The sequence below is a fragment of the Aotus nancymaae genome, unplaced genomic scaffold, assembly GCF_030222135.1.
Source record: "Aotus nancymaae isolate 86718 unplaced genomic scaffold, 86718_ANA_hifiasm-v0.15.2.pri h1tg000019l, whole genome shotgun sequence".
In the NCBI taxonomy this organism is placed as follows: Eukaryota; Metazoa; Chordata; class Mammalia; order Primates; family Aotidae; genus Aotus; species Aotus nancymaae.
In genome coordinates, this window is record NW_026988431.1 from 17,754,749 (window position 1) to 17,770,694 (window position 15,946).

Here is a 15,946-nt window from a genome sequence, read left to right on the forward strand (position 1 = left end):
AATACACAAACAAATGAGCATGGTTGTGCTCCAATAAAACTTTATTCACACACAAAAGTGGCGGGTCCTGTTTGCAAACTCTGTTTGGAGTGTTGCCCTCAGTCACTCACATGGGGTGCACAGAGTGACGTACGATTTCCTGTGCTGGCAGAGAACAAAGAATTCTTTTCCACAGCAATCCCAAAGCATAATCCTATCTTGGTTTGGACTTCTAAACAATTATATTTATTTTATTTTATTTTTGAGACAGAGTCTCCCTCTGTTGCCGGGCGCCAGGCTGGAATGCAGTGGTGCCTCCTGGGTTCAAGTAATTCTCCTGCCTCAGCCTCCTGAGTAGCTGAGACTACAGGCATGAGTCACCACGCCCAGCTAATTTTTGTATTTTAGTAGAGACAGGGTTTCACTAGGTTGGCCAGGATGGTCTCGATCTCTTGACTTTGTGATCTGCCCGCCTTGGACTCCCAAAGTGCTGGGATTACAGGTGTGAGCCACTGGTGCCCAGACTATATTTATTTTTTAAATGTAAAGGTAAAAGATCTGTACTCAGTGGTTTTCCTCTGCTGACCTCTTCAAACATTACTGGCAGCATTCATAAAAAATACCCATCTTCTGGCTGGATGCGGTGGCTCACGCCTGTAATTCCAGCACTTTGGGAGGCCGAGGTGGGTGGATCATGAGGTCAAGAGATGGAGACCATCCTGGCCAACATGGTGAAACCCCATCTCTACTGAAAAATACAAAAATTAGCTGGGCATGGTGGTGCACACCTGTAGTCCCAACTACTCAGGAGGCTGAGGCAGGAGAATTGCTTGAACCCAGAAGGAGGAGATTGCAGTGAGCTGAGATTGTGCCACTGCACTCCAGCCTGGTGCCTGGCGACAGAGCAAGACTCTGTCTCAAAATAATAATAATAATAATACCCATCTTCTTGGAATATCTCAGGGCAGTGTTGAAACTGACCCTGCCACACCCAAATCAATCCCCTTGTTATACTGTCTGTGGAACTGAGGCTCAGGCCACAATAGCAGTTGGTGACAGAGGAGGGACAAAGCACATTTGGCCATCCATTGTGTGTCACCAATTCACAAGCGCTGTAAGCAGTACCACTCTGTTTGCAACGACAATGGGATGAATGGTATGTATGCATCTTACATTTCTCATCACATCATGAACTCCACAAGAGCAAGACTGTATCTTGTGCTATGTTTTATTAGTTCTCAAATGAAAATAACTTTTTACAAAAATAGTACATGCTTTTAAAAATTAATGAAACGGGGGAGGATCCAAGATGGCCAAATAGGAACAGCTCCGGAGTGCAGTTGCCAGCAAGAACAACGCAGAGGGTGAGTGCCCACCACATTTCCAAAAAAATTTTCACTGCCCACAGACCAGGAGATTCCCAGGCCGAAAAGCACCACGAGTTTTCAGCACAGTGGCTTTAGCCGGTGCAGGCTTGGTGCACAGAAACTCACACAAATCTGGGCGGCCGTTTCAACTGGACTATTAAATAGCCATACACACATAAATGTACTCTTCTGTATAGGCTAGCAGTTTTTGGTTACCTCCTCCCTATACACCCCCACATACCCACACAGAGGTCTGTTCACTTTCTTTTTACCGGGGGCGTCATGCCTCGCACACTGTCCTGAGACTTGCTGAGCTGTCATGAATCGATGGTGTGGATCAGAGTGTCTGGTTGGAAACCCTCCTCTGACACTCACTGAGCAGCTTCGAACAAGTGATTTAAACTTGTCTGTGCTCCAGTTTCCTCTTCTGTAAAACAGGAAGGATATTACCTGTGCTGACTTCTTGGGCTGGCGTGTGACTTACATGGCGAATACCTAGAATCACTGGAACAGGGCTGGCCTGCAGTGGTGACTGCAGCAATCCCACGGGTCTCCCACCAGGCCCCTCGCCCCTCTATGATCTCTTTCAGGGGACTGCCCTGAGGCTGCTAGAGCCCTCTTCCCATATATGCACACAAAGAGCTAAAGGTGCCCGTTTTCTTTCTTTCTTTTTTTTTTTTTTTGAGATCGAGTATTGCTCTGTCGCCCCGGCTGGAGTGCAGTGAGGCAATCTTGGCTCACTGCAACCTCTGCCTCCCAGGTTCAAGCAATTCCCTGCCTCAGCCTCCTGAGTAGCTGGGATTATAGGAAAATGTCACCACGCCCGGCTAATTTTTTGTATTTTTAGTAGAGACGGGTTTCACCATCTTGGCCAGGCTGGTCTTGAACTCTTGACCTCGTGATCCACCCTCCTCGGCCTCCCAAAGTCCTGGGATTACAGGTGTGAGCTACTGTGCCAGCCAAGGTGCCTGTTTTCTATTCCTAAAAGGACACGCCACACAGTGGAGGTAAGATGGATGAGTTAACATAGTCTCCACACAAGTTTCATGGGAGCTTAGGGCCCCTGGGTGGCCTGGGGCATAAAGGTATGGGAGAGAGGGAGCTTGGCTTTCTTGCCTTGGGCTGAGATAAATTCAGATGAACGTACACCCCATGTCTTCCTTGCAGGATCAGGCTGAGGCTGGTATGTCACTGAGATCACACCCTTGCTCGGCTTCTTCCCTTCCTAGTCCTGCTCTCTCCAATTCCTTCCAGGCGTCTCCTGGGAGCACTTCTATAATCAATCCCTTGTTCACAATCTTCATCTCTGGGGACGCCACCTAAGATGAGGTTTTTGTCCACTTATGCTGCTTTATCAAAATACCTGAGACTGGGTAATTCATAAGGAACAGGAATTTATTTTCTCATGCTTCTGAAGGTGGAGAAGCCTAAGATCAAGGTGCCAGCAGGTGCAGTGTCTGGTGGGAGCTGCTCCCTGCTTCCGGGACAGTGCCCTGGTACCACATCCTCCAGAGGAGAGGACACAGTGTCCTCCCATGGCTGGAGGCCAAAGCACAGGCAAGCTGAGTGCTGCAAGAAGCCTCTTTCCTAAGGGCCTTAATCCCATTCACTAGAGAGGAGCCCTCAGGCCTAATCAGCTCTTAAAGACGCCACCTCTTCATACCATTACACTGACCATTAAGTATCAACGTCTGAATTTTGTTTTTTGGGTTTTTGTTCTTTTTTTTTTTTTTTTTTTGGTGTGTGTGCGTGTGCAGGTATTTACACTTATTTTATTTTAGGCTACACATGCAGGTTTGTTATGCAGGTAAATTGTGTGTCATGGGGGTTTGGTGTACAGGTTATTTCATCACCCAGGTGATAGGCACAGTACCCGATAGGTAGCTTTTCAGTCCTCACCCTCTTCCTTCCCTCCACCCACCAGTAGACCCCAGTGCCTGTTTTCCCTTCTTTGTGTCCACAGGTACTCAATGTTTAGCTCCCACTTATAAGTGAGAATGTGTGGAATTTGGTTTTCTGTTCCTGTGTTTGTTTAGTTAGGATAATGGCCTCTATCTCCATCCATGTGACTGCAAAGGACATGATCGTGTTCCTTTTTTATGGCTTTGTAGTATTCCATAACACTTGAATTTTGAATTTTGGCCGGGACACATTCAAACTGTAGCAGAAGGTGCTCAGTGCATTTGTTGATGACTCCTAAGACTCAGCCACACCTGCGGGCGAGGCCTAGCCAGGCTCCACCCTGCTGGCTCTGCAGCGGCGGCAGCCCGAGGCAGGATCCCTGGGTGTGGAAGGGTTTGCAGGGCTGGACCCACAGCTCATCCTCCTGGGCCTTCTTTTTCTTAGGTAAAATGGGGGTGGGTCCCAGATTATCTGAAAGATCTCATTAAGGGACCCTGTGAGTCAAGGTGGGGCTTCATCAGAGTCACCTTAGGTGACTGTGGCTATTGATATAAACTTGTGAAGGGGAGGGAGGCTTGGAGATAACCTTTAGACCATGAACTGGGGCATAGCGGGCCTCAGAGACAGGCGACGTGCGGGAGTCAGAAAGAAAAGGGACTGTCTGAGACAGCCAAAAAGTTTTTAAAAATAAAGTGGAGATTCTGAATCCACGGGAGGGAGGAGTGGACAATTGGCCTGGGCGAGGGTAGGAGCCTGCAGGACGAGACAGCTTGGAGGTCTTGAGTGGGTGGAGCCACTTGGGGACGGTCGGAGTGACCACGCGGGGCTGTCTGTGCTGGCAGGAGCGCCCACTCAGTAGCACCTGCGATTGGCACCAGCGATGGCCTGTTTAGGGCTGTGGGGAGGGAGTCCGTTTATGTGAAGAGCTGGGAGCGCAGCTGCCTCAGACAGGGCTCTGCAACGTTTGCCGTTAGGATCATCTGCACCGACACCAAGCGTCCTGCTCGGATGGCACGGTGGGCTCCACTCTCTAAGCAGACGCCTGACGGTGCCCATGTGGAGAGGGTGCCTGAGGAGAAGTCAGGAATGGATTTCAGCTCAACAAGTATCCTCTGATTCAAATGAGTGATGAGTAGTTTTCCCAGTCTGCGCAGCACGTGGGCTCTGCAGATGGAAAGAACACTGGAGAGGGGGCCGTAGGCAAGTGCTTCCTGTCTGGTTTGGGGGAGGTGCTGACATGAGTTGGGACACATCCCCCAACTTGGAGGGCGGTGCGGGGGCAGTGCTGGGGTCCATTGCTCCTCCCTATTTATGTGGAGCCCTAGAGGATCTGGGGCTACGGTAACCCCCGAGTCAGCAGGGCCTGGGGCTGGAAGGAAGGAGACCCCCCCCAACCCCGCAGGAGCTGTCACCTTCCAGAGGCGAAAGATTCGCTCCTGCCCAGGGTCACCTCCCGCCACAGAAGCCTGCTGTGCCTGGGGGAGCTACTGTCCTAAGGAAGGTGACCCAGGACAGAGCCCGGGGAGCCCAGGAAGGAGCCAGCTTCCCCTCCCTTGAGGGTGACACAGATCTGGAGAATGCTGCATTTTGCCGGGCCCCACACCAGCTGAGGAGGGAAGACAGTGAGTTCCTCAGGACCTGCTCACCCACAGCTCTGCCCAGGAGGAGAGGCCAATATCAGGAGAAGGGATGAGAGCTCTGCCCAGAGGGAAGGGGGTGGAGCCTCGGTGGCCAGGGCCAGCCAGGAGAGGGAGTGGGAGAATTGGGAAGGGGGTAAGGAGGTAGGCTCTGGGGTGCAGTCAGGCAGGCTGGCCCACGGCACTGGGACTCCTAGGCTCAGCAAAGACCTCCTGTCCTAGTGTGGCCCAAGAGTCACAGGGCCCTTCTGCTCAAGGACCGTCTCAACTCTGACAACCAGCTGATGCCATTGGCCCTTGTAGTCAGTGAGGGCCAGACACCAGAGGGTCCCTGGCTCCCGTTCTGGATTATGTGGGACCCTCAGGACCCCAGGAGCAGAGAGGGGCAAGACAGTCTCGGCTCTATGGTAAGTTGGGGTGGGACTCAGCTGATGACACTTGATTTAGAGAAACAAAGAAATATGACACGAGTGACACCCCAAGCTGTGGAGTTTATGCTCGCAACCTCGCAACCTGAACTAAAAAGAGCAGAGATAAGTATTAACGACTTAAGTCAACACCGAGGGATTTAAATAATCCTAGGGAGAAAGGCACACAGCTGCCCACGGTTCATTACGAGGTGAGCAGGCACTGGGATAAAGGGCGGCTTGTGGCTCAGCTCCCTCAGCAGCCAGTCCTGGGTACGAGCTGCTTCCTCTGCCCAGAACTCACCCTGGTCAACCCATCTCCAGGTCTCGGTTTAAACGCCAAACCTCACCAATGCCCAGAATCCCAGTGAGGTGGGATTCTCTCTTGTTACTCTCTGCTCAGGCGCATGCGTGGCTTCCTCCCAGGACCTGAGCTCAGTGTCAGGAGGTCTGTCTTGTGTGCCGTCTTACCTACGCTCCCCACCCCGGTTCCCAGCATGGGGTTAAGAACCTAGTCTTCCCTTCACAGTAGGTGTAGACTGACTCTGTGGTGAAGTCAGGTTTTACATTTTTACCCAATGTTCTTTCTCTCCTGGCTGCTCTTCCTCTCCAGCCCCAGCTCCCCTGTCCTTCGCCTTGAAGCCTGGAGATAGCTGGGGCTTGCCCTGCCAGGGAAGAAAGAAGCCACCAAACCCCAGAGCAGAATGCTGACCCAACAAAAATCTTTTCGTAGTGATGGGGAGCGTTTCTTATCTTGACTGTGTATACATAAATCGAAACTTATCAAATTGTACACTCGAAATATGTGCAGTTGATTGCGGGCTAGGCTTTTGAATATTTTAAGCAGAGGTAAGTTTTGAAAGCCTGGTGCTTAAGAAAGAAAAGTGCCTTTAGAATTGTAGACTGTTTAAAATACCAAGACCTGAGGTGGCGGATGCAGACACTGGAAGCAGAGGGTGGTTCTCAAACTCTGGCCTGGTCATAACCATGCAGGGGCTGGTTCAGATGCGTTTCTGATGCAGCAGATCTGGGGTGGGGCTTGAAACTGTGCCTAATAAGTCCTCAGGTGATGCTGATGCAGCTGTTCCAGAAACCACACTTTGAGAACCACTGGTCTTGAATATAGAAGGAGTGAGGATGAAAATGTGAGTTTCCCGCCTGGAGAGATAGGAGTTAGCTAGCTGGGAAGGGAGGAAGACTTGCAGTGGATGGGGCCAGAGCTTCGAGGCAGGGGGCGCCTGAGAAATGCCCAGTGTTCTGTGCTTCTGCTTCAGAGCAAACTCCCTATGGCAAGGGGAAGGGTGAATATCTTGGATTAGTCAGGGGCTTGAGAAGGAAGCTGTGATGGCCTGGCTCTCCAGGGTGTAGCCTAGAACACCTAGCCCTCCTGGAGAATCCTGCATGGGGACCTATGGGCAGTGGACTAATAGTGTGTCTTAGGGGTGAGGTGGAACTTCAGAGGGCCTGGTGGACCAGCAGTGGCCTTGTGGTTGGGACAAGGAAGACAAGGAGGGAATTGGCCTGGCCCCTTCAGGTCAAGGATATCAAAAACAGTTGGCAACACACAGAAAAGGTAACTCCCACTGGCAGAGGCCAGCAAGGACAGAGCCAGCAGGCATGTGCACAGCCTCCCAGGAATTTAGATCGCCTGAGGCCTGGTTACCCAAAAGAACATGATTTTTTTTTTTTTTTTTTTTTTTTAGAGATGGGGTCTTGCTATGTTGCCCAGGCTGGAGTGCAGAGGCTATTCACAGGTGCGATCCCACTACTGATCAGCACGGGAGTTTTGACCTGCTCCATTTCCAACCTGGGCTGGTTCACCCCTCCTTAGGCAAACTGGTGGTTCCCCGCGCCTGGGAGGTCACCACCGTATTGATGCTGAACTTAGTGTGGACACCCGATCGGCATAGCGCACTACAGCTCAGAACTCCTGGACTCAAGCGATCCTCCAGCCTCAGCCTCTCAAGTAGCTGAGATGACAGGCACTTGCCATTTCACCCGGAAGAACATGATTTTTAAACTGGAAGCCACCAGTTGTTTTAAATTGGCAAGATTAAGTTTTCCACCTTCAGCAAAAAATGAATGCACCAGAACCAAGTTAATTTTAGTAAGAGACAAATAAAGAGAGTTCCATCTTGTGCATTTGAATTGCTGATGCTGGGGTTATTCAATTTTAAACTTGTTAGAAATATATTCAGTTTACCCTGCTATGGGCTAAGACTAGCACGTCTTCAATAAGAAGTTCAAGTCTTGGGGGTTTGGTAGGACTTTGGACATCAGAAAGGAAAACAGAATGTGAAAAAACCTGGAGATGATAAAGCTCAACCCCTAACCTTGATGTGGGTGATAGAACTGTAGGGAATCTGAGTTCTGCCTCTGTCTCCCACACCTCCAGTGGATGTGGGAAGCTCTAAGCCAAGGTCGGCGGGAAGCTGAGCAGAGTTGGGGGGTGTAGGCGGGTGCTGTGACCTAACTGTAGTTCTCACCAGCTGAATGGGGTGCTGGGTCACCCAGGGACAGCCACAGCTGTCAGCTTGTGGGGCTGATGGAGCTTAGTCAGGGTTGTGTTTGGGATGGGAGTAAAGAAAGAGGTACCCGAAGAACAGTCATCTTTGAGGTCTAGTCGTCATTGGCCGGACATTATTCATTCATACCCATCATTCAGTCATTGTGCATGTTTGTAACACTCACAGAAGGAAATCTTGCTACTAAAATGAAGGATTTAGAATAAATTGCACGGGCAATGCAGGGGAAATCCCATCATCCCCGGGGCCTTCCAGGACCAGCTTCTTTAAACCAGCTTTCTGAAAAACAGGAAGTTCTCAAGGCTGACTTCCTGGAGATGAAAGCTGAGGCCACAGATTGTAAAAGCCTTGGCCTCAGGGGACCCTCTCCAGGTTCTGAAAGGGGCTTCTTTGAACCTCTGTATGTCGAGTCATTTTGTGCTCCTTCCTGGCCCTACACCTTCAAGCTCTCCCTGGGATGCTACAGCACAAGGGGAACACACCCTAGATTCTCCTTTGCATCCTGTCTTCATCCTCTCAGGATGCCTGTCTTGAGTTCCTGTAACACTGTGACTCCCTTGAGCCAGACTCTGCCAGAACCAATATACCCACTTACCTGAGTGGAAGAGGTGTTACTGAAACACCACGGGTTCTGTCTGAGTCCCATTGCTCACCACACAGAAAGCCAATCATTGGACAAGTATCACCAGGGAAGAAGGCAGGTGACATTAACCTGGAGAATGGGAGGTAAGTATTAAATCCGTCCCCCCGATGGACTAAAATTGGAGGTTTATATAGCTGGGAAGGAATGGAATTGTGTGTGGGAAAACAGGAACTAGGGAAGGGTAAGGAAAACTAATGAAGGCTCTGGTGTCTTACTGTCTGGATGCAGTGATCTGGTAAATTTCAGTCCTTTGTCTGAGGTCAGTTTCCTGAGGAAGGAACTCAGATGAGACAAATGAAAGTTTTCAAGTTTTAAGATGGGGGTGTCAATTTATATATTTATTCAGAATAAATAATAAAGGTCAGGCACGATGCCTCATGCCTATAATCCCAGCACTTTGGGAGGTTGAAGCAGGAGGATTGCTTGAAGTCAGAAATTTGAGACCAGCCTGGGCAACATGGTGAAACACTGTCTCTACAAAAAATACAAAAATTAGCCAGGTGTGGTGGTACATGCCTGTGATCCCAGCTACTCAAGAGGCTAAGGTGGTAGAATCACCTGTGTCTGGGGAGGTTGAGGCTGCAGGGAGCTGTGATTGCACTCCAGCCTGGGCAACAGTGAGAACCTGTCTTAAAAAGAAAGTAATTTACATATTTAATTCTCGATGTGTCATATTTGACTTGTATAGGAAAATAAAGATCCTATTACATCTTGAACATGATCTACCAAAACATGTTTATACTGGTAGAAGGATCACTTGAGCCCAGGAAGTTGAGTCTACAGTGAACTGTGATCGTGCCACTGAACTCCAGCCTGGGGAACAGGTTCATTAAAATCAAAAAACAGGCCAGGCACAGTGGCTCATGCCTGTAATCCCAGCACTTTAAGATGCTGAGGCAGGTGGATCACATGAAGCCAGGAGTTTGAGACCAGCCAGGCCAACATGACGAAATCCTGTCTCTACTAAAAACACAAAAATTAGCTGGGTGTGGCAACGCATGCCTGTAATCCCAGCAACTTGGGTGGCTGAGGCATGAGAATTGCTTGAACCTGGGTGGTGGAGGTTGCAGTAAGATTGTGACACTACATTCCAGCCTGGGCGACAGAGGGAGACCCAGTCTCAGAAACAAAACAAAAAATAAAAAAACCCATAAATATCAGTTATTGGGACAATAGGGCTGGTTTCAGAGGGGAGCCTAGTTTTCAACTCTTCTTTGAACTTCCTGCTTCCTCAAAAGGCCATTGAGCTCTGAAAGATTTGGGACTAAAGACCTATCTGAGGAATCTTACCCTGAGCTAAAGGTCACTTGAGTTGGGGCCATTGCTTACCTTGGTTGGAGGAGAGTAGCAATGTTTGCTGCACATGGAGAGAGTCTTAACATGCCTCTTACTGAGGAGATGGATGCTGGTGCCGGGGAACGCTGGTACCATGTGTGTTGCCAAGAGCCTGTCAGCTCCTACTGGGCCAGGTAGCACAAGAGACGCTCCCACAGCCCCTCCCTGTGGATTTAGGAAGGTTGGCCTTCCTACTCTTGCACACAGCTACTTGGGGCAAATCTGCAAAGCATATTTTGCATGTTGAAGTGTAGGTCTATTTGGATTATTCTTTCTCCTATTTTCTCCTGACAGCTTTCTTTCCAAGCAATCAAGAAAACAACAGAAGCTGGCCAGGCATGGTGGCTCATGCCTGTGATCCCAGCACTTTGGGAGGCTGAGGCGGGTGGATCACTTGAGGTCAGGAGTTCAAGACCAGCCTTGCCAACATGGTAAAACCTTGTTTCTACTAAAAATACAGGAATTAGCCAGGTGTGGTGGCAGGTGCCTGTAATTCCAGCTCTACTTTGGAGGCTGAGGCAGGAGAATTGCTTGAACCTGGGAGGCAGAGGTTTCAGTGAGCTGAGATTGTGCCATTGAACTCCAGCCTGGGTGACAGAGGGAGACTCCATCTGGAAAGGAAAGAAAGACAGAAAGAAGAAAAGAGAAAGAGAGAAAGAAAAGCTGAAAACATTTATTAAAAAAGGAGGGAAATTGCAGAATATGCAACAATTAGTAGGTATTTGGTCTTCTGGGGATAGATATCACATCCTATTTGCAAACCTTTGTTGATGATCTGAGTGGTCACTTTCTTGATACCATGAGATACCACTTGACGCTCACTAGGATGGCTACAATCAAAATCATAATGGTTGGCAAGGATGTGGGGAAATGGGTAAGTCATTGCTGGTGGAAATGTACAAGGCAGAGCCACTACGGAAAACAGTTCGGGAGTTCTTCAGTTAAACATAGTTACCACAGGACCAGCAAGTCTACTCCTAGGTGTATACTTAAGAGAATTGAAAACATACGTCCACACAAAACTTGTATACGAATGTTCATAGTAGCATTATTCATGTTAGCAATAAAGTAGAAACAACTCAATCGTCCATCAATTGATGAATGAATAAATAAAATGTGGCATATCTTACAATGGAATATTACTCATCATAAAAAGGAATGAAGCATCAATACATGTGACAACGTGGATGGACCTTAACATGCTAAGTGAAAGAAACCAGACCTAAAAAACTATGCTTTCATTTATATGAAATTTCCAGAATAGGCAAACCCATAGAGGCAGCAAATAGATGAATGGTTGCCAGGGGCTGAGGCCAGGAGATGGGAAGTGAGAGCCAATGGGCACGGAGATTCTTTTGGGGGTTATGAAATGCTCTTGGAGAAGACAATGATGGTTGTGCGACTTAATGTCTATACTAAAAACCAGTGGAATGTATACTTTACCAAGGTGAATTTTATAGCATGTAAATTATGTCTCAATTTTGGAAGCCTTTTCATTAAGAACACATGAGCCTGCTTCTGCAGCACATATGCTAAAATTGGAATGACACAGAGATTAGCATGGCCCCTGTACAAAGATGACACACAATTCTTAATAAAAAGAACACATTTGCACTCCAACTTACACGTGCCCCCGATCATCTTTGATTCTGTTAACAATTTTTTCTTTGGTAAAACCCATGAGAGGAAAAACACTCTCCTTTTCTAAATTGCTCACTAGATTGACTAGAATGGTGTCTAATAAATTCTTTTTTTTATAATGAAAATTCAAGATTGATTTTATAGTTGGGGCATCTGTTGAAGGGGGGGGTGTTACGCGATCATGTTCCTGTCTTAAAGAGGAATTTAAACAGTTCCTCTGATCTTTTAAATATTCAAAAAGATTATTTTTGAAACTGCTGTTTAAATGGAGAAAGTAGGATTTAAGAAGGTGCAGCATCAAAGCTGGAATTCACAGAGCTGTAGAGAAGTTTATAAAGCAGTATCACATAATAAAATTAAAGTGTTCCCATCAATTATAAGGGCATTCTTTTGAGACTAAAAGCATTTCTTACAGTGTTCAAACATATCTTGATATACTAAAGAGAAAGGAAAACACTTTACATGTAGTCTTTATTGTACAGGAATGATAGTGCCTTCTGGGTCTTGCTTCACTGGGATTTTTAAAAATCAAGGAAATGTATATGAATGTGCTTTGCTCCCTCTGAAGAAATGTGACATATAAATTCAAAACATTGTTATCTTAATTCAATAAAACTTTATGGAAATGACATAAAAGCACCTGGCAAATTCTAGTTTATGCTCTAATTACCCACACAAAACATTTTTCACTCACTCCATAAAAGGGTAATAGCCTTACTTTTTTTTTATTTATGTGAGCTTGAAATGAAATGCACTCACTTCCCAGTAGGGAGGTGATTCGCTGTCAAATCATGGGAGAAGGATGGTTTGGAGATGGAAGTTGATGCCGATAGTCACATCCACGTGCTCCTAACCTGCCTCACCGCGCCACGCTCTGGACCAAACAACTCCTTTTTCTTTTTTTATTCTAAATTGCTCCTTGAGAAGTCTTGTTTATACAATTTTTTGCAAGCTATTCTAGGTGCTTTTCTTCTTCCCCTCTCTCTCCTTTTTCACAGAACCTAATTATTGGACGCATCGCTTTCTTAAAACAATCAAGAACAGAAAGGCGGGTCCTCCTTGCCATTCCCTCTGGCTGAGGAAAGGCAGCCAGTTCAGGGTTTAGGGCCCTGGAATTTTCTCTGAGCAGTAACCAGCTTGAGTGGGCTCTGCCAATGAAGTCCATGGGGGCTGGGTAATCAGAGAGAAGCCCCAGAGATGCCCGTTCCCTGCAGGACCTGGGGGGCTCCCGTGACCAGAGGAGGGCTGGCCTTTTTCTGGGGTCCTTTCACTTGCTACAGGTAGACCTCCTACCAGAAATCTGCACCCCTCCCGCCCCCTTTTGCCTCTGCAGGAAGTTTCACACTCACTCATCTGGCCCAGAAACAAGCTTCCTCTTTCTCAGATGCAAGACCACCTACTGGCTCTGGAATTCCTTCACAGACTAACCAGGCCCTCCTGGAGCAGGCTCCAAAAAGCCAAATGATTAATGTGGTTGTAATGTGTATTGCAGACTGTCTATCAACAGAAGCGGAAAAAAACCACTTTTGGGGGCCATCCCCAGGCTTAGGCACAACAGTGAGTTCCCAGCTTCAAAGGAACTTTATCTAAAAACTATTTTTCTCTGGAGCTGAGAGGAGCAGGGAGAGCGGGCAGCTGGCCAGCCACAGCTGGAGAGAGGACCGGAAAGGCCTGTTGAGCACCAGCTCCTTTGCTGGGTTGCCGGGTCTGGTTTTATTTTAGCCATGTCAAATTCTGGCTTGAGTTTGTACTGATGTTGCCAGCTCATTCATTATACCCATAAAATAATAATGCCAGCAATAACAACAATGAATAATAATAACAACAGCAGATCCCATTTACTCAGCACGCACCATGTGCCCGGTGCTGGGCTAAATGTTTAACCTAATTTTCTCATTCAGTCCTTACAGACTCCTGGAGGTTAAATGACCTCCCTAAACTCAAGTCGGCCATGAAATTTTGTCTGAATCCAAAGTCCATTGAGTACTCTGGTCTTCTACACACAGCTTGGGTTGTATTTTCCAATCCCCAGAGGAGGGAACTTTCAGAAGGCTGTTACCTCCCCAGGCCCTGGAGGCTGGGATGTCACTGAGGGGCTGTCATTTTAGGGAGGTTCTATGCACACAGAGATGGCAAAGCAATGCACCCACGTCTTTACGTCAAAGGCTAAGGGAAATATTTCACACTTTCAAATATTAGAAGGAAAATTATAAAATCGTTGAATATCAGAGTCAAGCAAAATTTGCCTCTTATATAGTAGACACTCCAAATCATTCTGTGAAGTAGAATCCTCTTTTTTTTTTTTTGTTTTCCTCTTAAACTTACCTCTTTTGTGCTTAGTAGATGCTTTTGATGTCTTTGTAGGGGAGGAATTGCCCAAGCTTATTTTCTTCATGATATCTTGAGTTCTTGAGCCATAGATTCTCAGGCCAAGTAAAATGTAGGTGGAAACACACTTCTTTCCTTAATTTCTTTGTCTCTATTATCTTGATATTTAAAACATATCTTGGAGCCTAACTGATTAAGGTATTTTTGAACATATCATAGTAATGTGAACCACAAATTAGCATACATTATTTTTCCAGGGCTGGAACATTTATTGAGGTTTCAGAACCTAAACATTTCCCAAGAAAATCTGCAAATTAATATTAGCAGAGTCCATTAATTCTTTCTAGAAACAGGTGCTAAATGAATCCTAAATTTATAAAGAATAGAAACTAAAACAGGACAACCTATCAGAGTTTATTTTAAATAAAATCCAGATGGAAGATTTCTACTTGGGCGTTTTGGCAGCACACCCTGGCTTCTAGGCCGAGTGCACCCCTGCAGTCAACCACAATCCCCTCCGCTCTAGTTGCTTAGTCAAGGAGCAAAATCAACGGCCTGTCCTTTCCTCGTCCCCCATTTCAGCCCTGCCCCCCAAGTCTCTCCATGCAAAGGATCCTTTGCAGTTGTACCTAATTCTCCTTCAGGCCTTGTAACTCTTTATTTCTTTGGCGACACCTGTTTTACTCTAGTGGGGCGAGCAGGCACGGGTAATAATGTGGATAATTCAGACCAAGCTGCTGCATGCATTCTGGGAGAGGCACAGAACAGGGACGGTGCCTCAGCTGGCCTGTTGGCCCCCCAGGACACCCAGGCAGGCTTGCGCCTGTCCAGCTGTTGCGGGATACTCCCCAGTTCAAAACCTCCACATCATCTAAGATGGCTCGTGGAACCCAGCTGGCCCAGAGCTCTTCACGACAGGGCTAAGTTACTTCCCACGCTTGCCACCCATGCCCTCTACCTCCACCTGCGGTGCCCTCGGATGTGTCCCCAGGCCTTTGCTGAGCTCTCTTCTTCCTAAAAGCCCTTCCTTCCTGACATGGCCAGAATCCTAAGCAGCTTTCCAGGCTGAAAGACAGCTTCCCTCACAGCCTGCCTCACTTCTCTGCAGCCATGATGAAACCTCGTCCACTTCCCTTTCTCCCTTCCTCCTTCTCTTCTTCCTTAATATTTTATTATGGGAAACCTCAAATATATTCAAAAGCAGACAAAATAATACAGTGAAATGTTGTGTTCCTCTTGCCCAGGTTTAGCAATGTGAATGCATGCCCAGCGAGGTTTCATCTGTTCCCATTCAATCATTTTGAAGCAATTCCCAAATTTCATTATTTCATCAATGAGTGTTTCAGAATGTATTTCTAAGGATTATTTTTAAAAAAACTTAACACAATACTATTATCATACCAAATACAACAATTCCTTAAGATCATTACATTTCCTCAATTGTCTAAGAATTTTTTTATAGTTTGTTTAAATGAGAATCCAAGTGAGGCACACACATGGCAAATGGCAGATTGGTTTCTCAAGCTGCTTTCAATTTATGGTGCCCCACCTACCTCTCCCTAATTTCACTGTTGGAGATCCAGGGTCCCCTGTCCTGCAGAGCTCCCAGAGTCTGGACTTTGCCGAGGGAGTCCTAGAGTTTCCCTTTGATGATCCCTCTGCTTTGGCATCTGGAGCCCTTGGAGTCACTAGGAGGTCTCCGAGGACTTGCCTAGGAGGCAGGGTCCTTGAGGAGAGGTTCTTCCCTCTTAGGCGCCTCAGGAAATGTCCTCTGAAGTCTATGGCGGGTGTGACTTACGATCCTGAACCTTCAGATTCCAGGAGTGTCTCTGCCGGTGGTGCGCACCTCAAATCCCACAAATTGGGGCCGAAACTCTGCAGCCTCTGCCAAGACAGACCCTCATTAGGCCCCTGAGCTCCAGCCAGGAGCCCACTCCACGTGGAATGTGAGGGAAAGTTCAGTGCCTGGGCTGCCAGATTCTGGCCTTGCCTGGCTTTTTTTCAGTGTGGCCAATGCCCAGGTGGCCACGGGGCAGGCGGAGGTCCAGATCCATGCCTCCTTCTCTAAGCCAAAGCCTGTGAGAGGAAATTGCCATTTCTGAGCATCTTAGACTCTCTCTCCTTCCGCTTTTCTTCTTACCTCGGGGTGGGTCTCCTTCCCACCTGCATTGCATTTACTTAA

General features: G+C 47.5%; 1 pseudogene; it reads left to right on the top strand.

The window, feature by feature from the left end:
• The first annotated feature begins 11,307 nt into the window (after positions 1-11,307).
• On the top strand, positions 11,308-11,408 carry LOC135275934 (U6 spliceosomal RNA; annotated as a pseudogene).
• Positions 11,409-15,946: the final 4,538 nt, after the last annotated feature.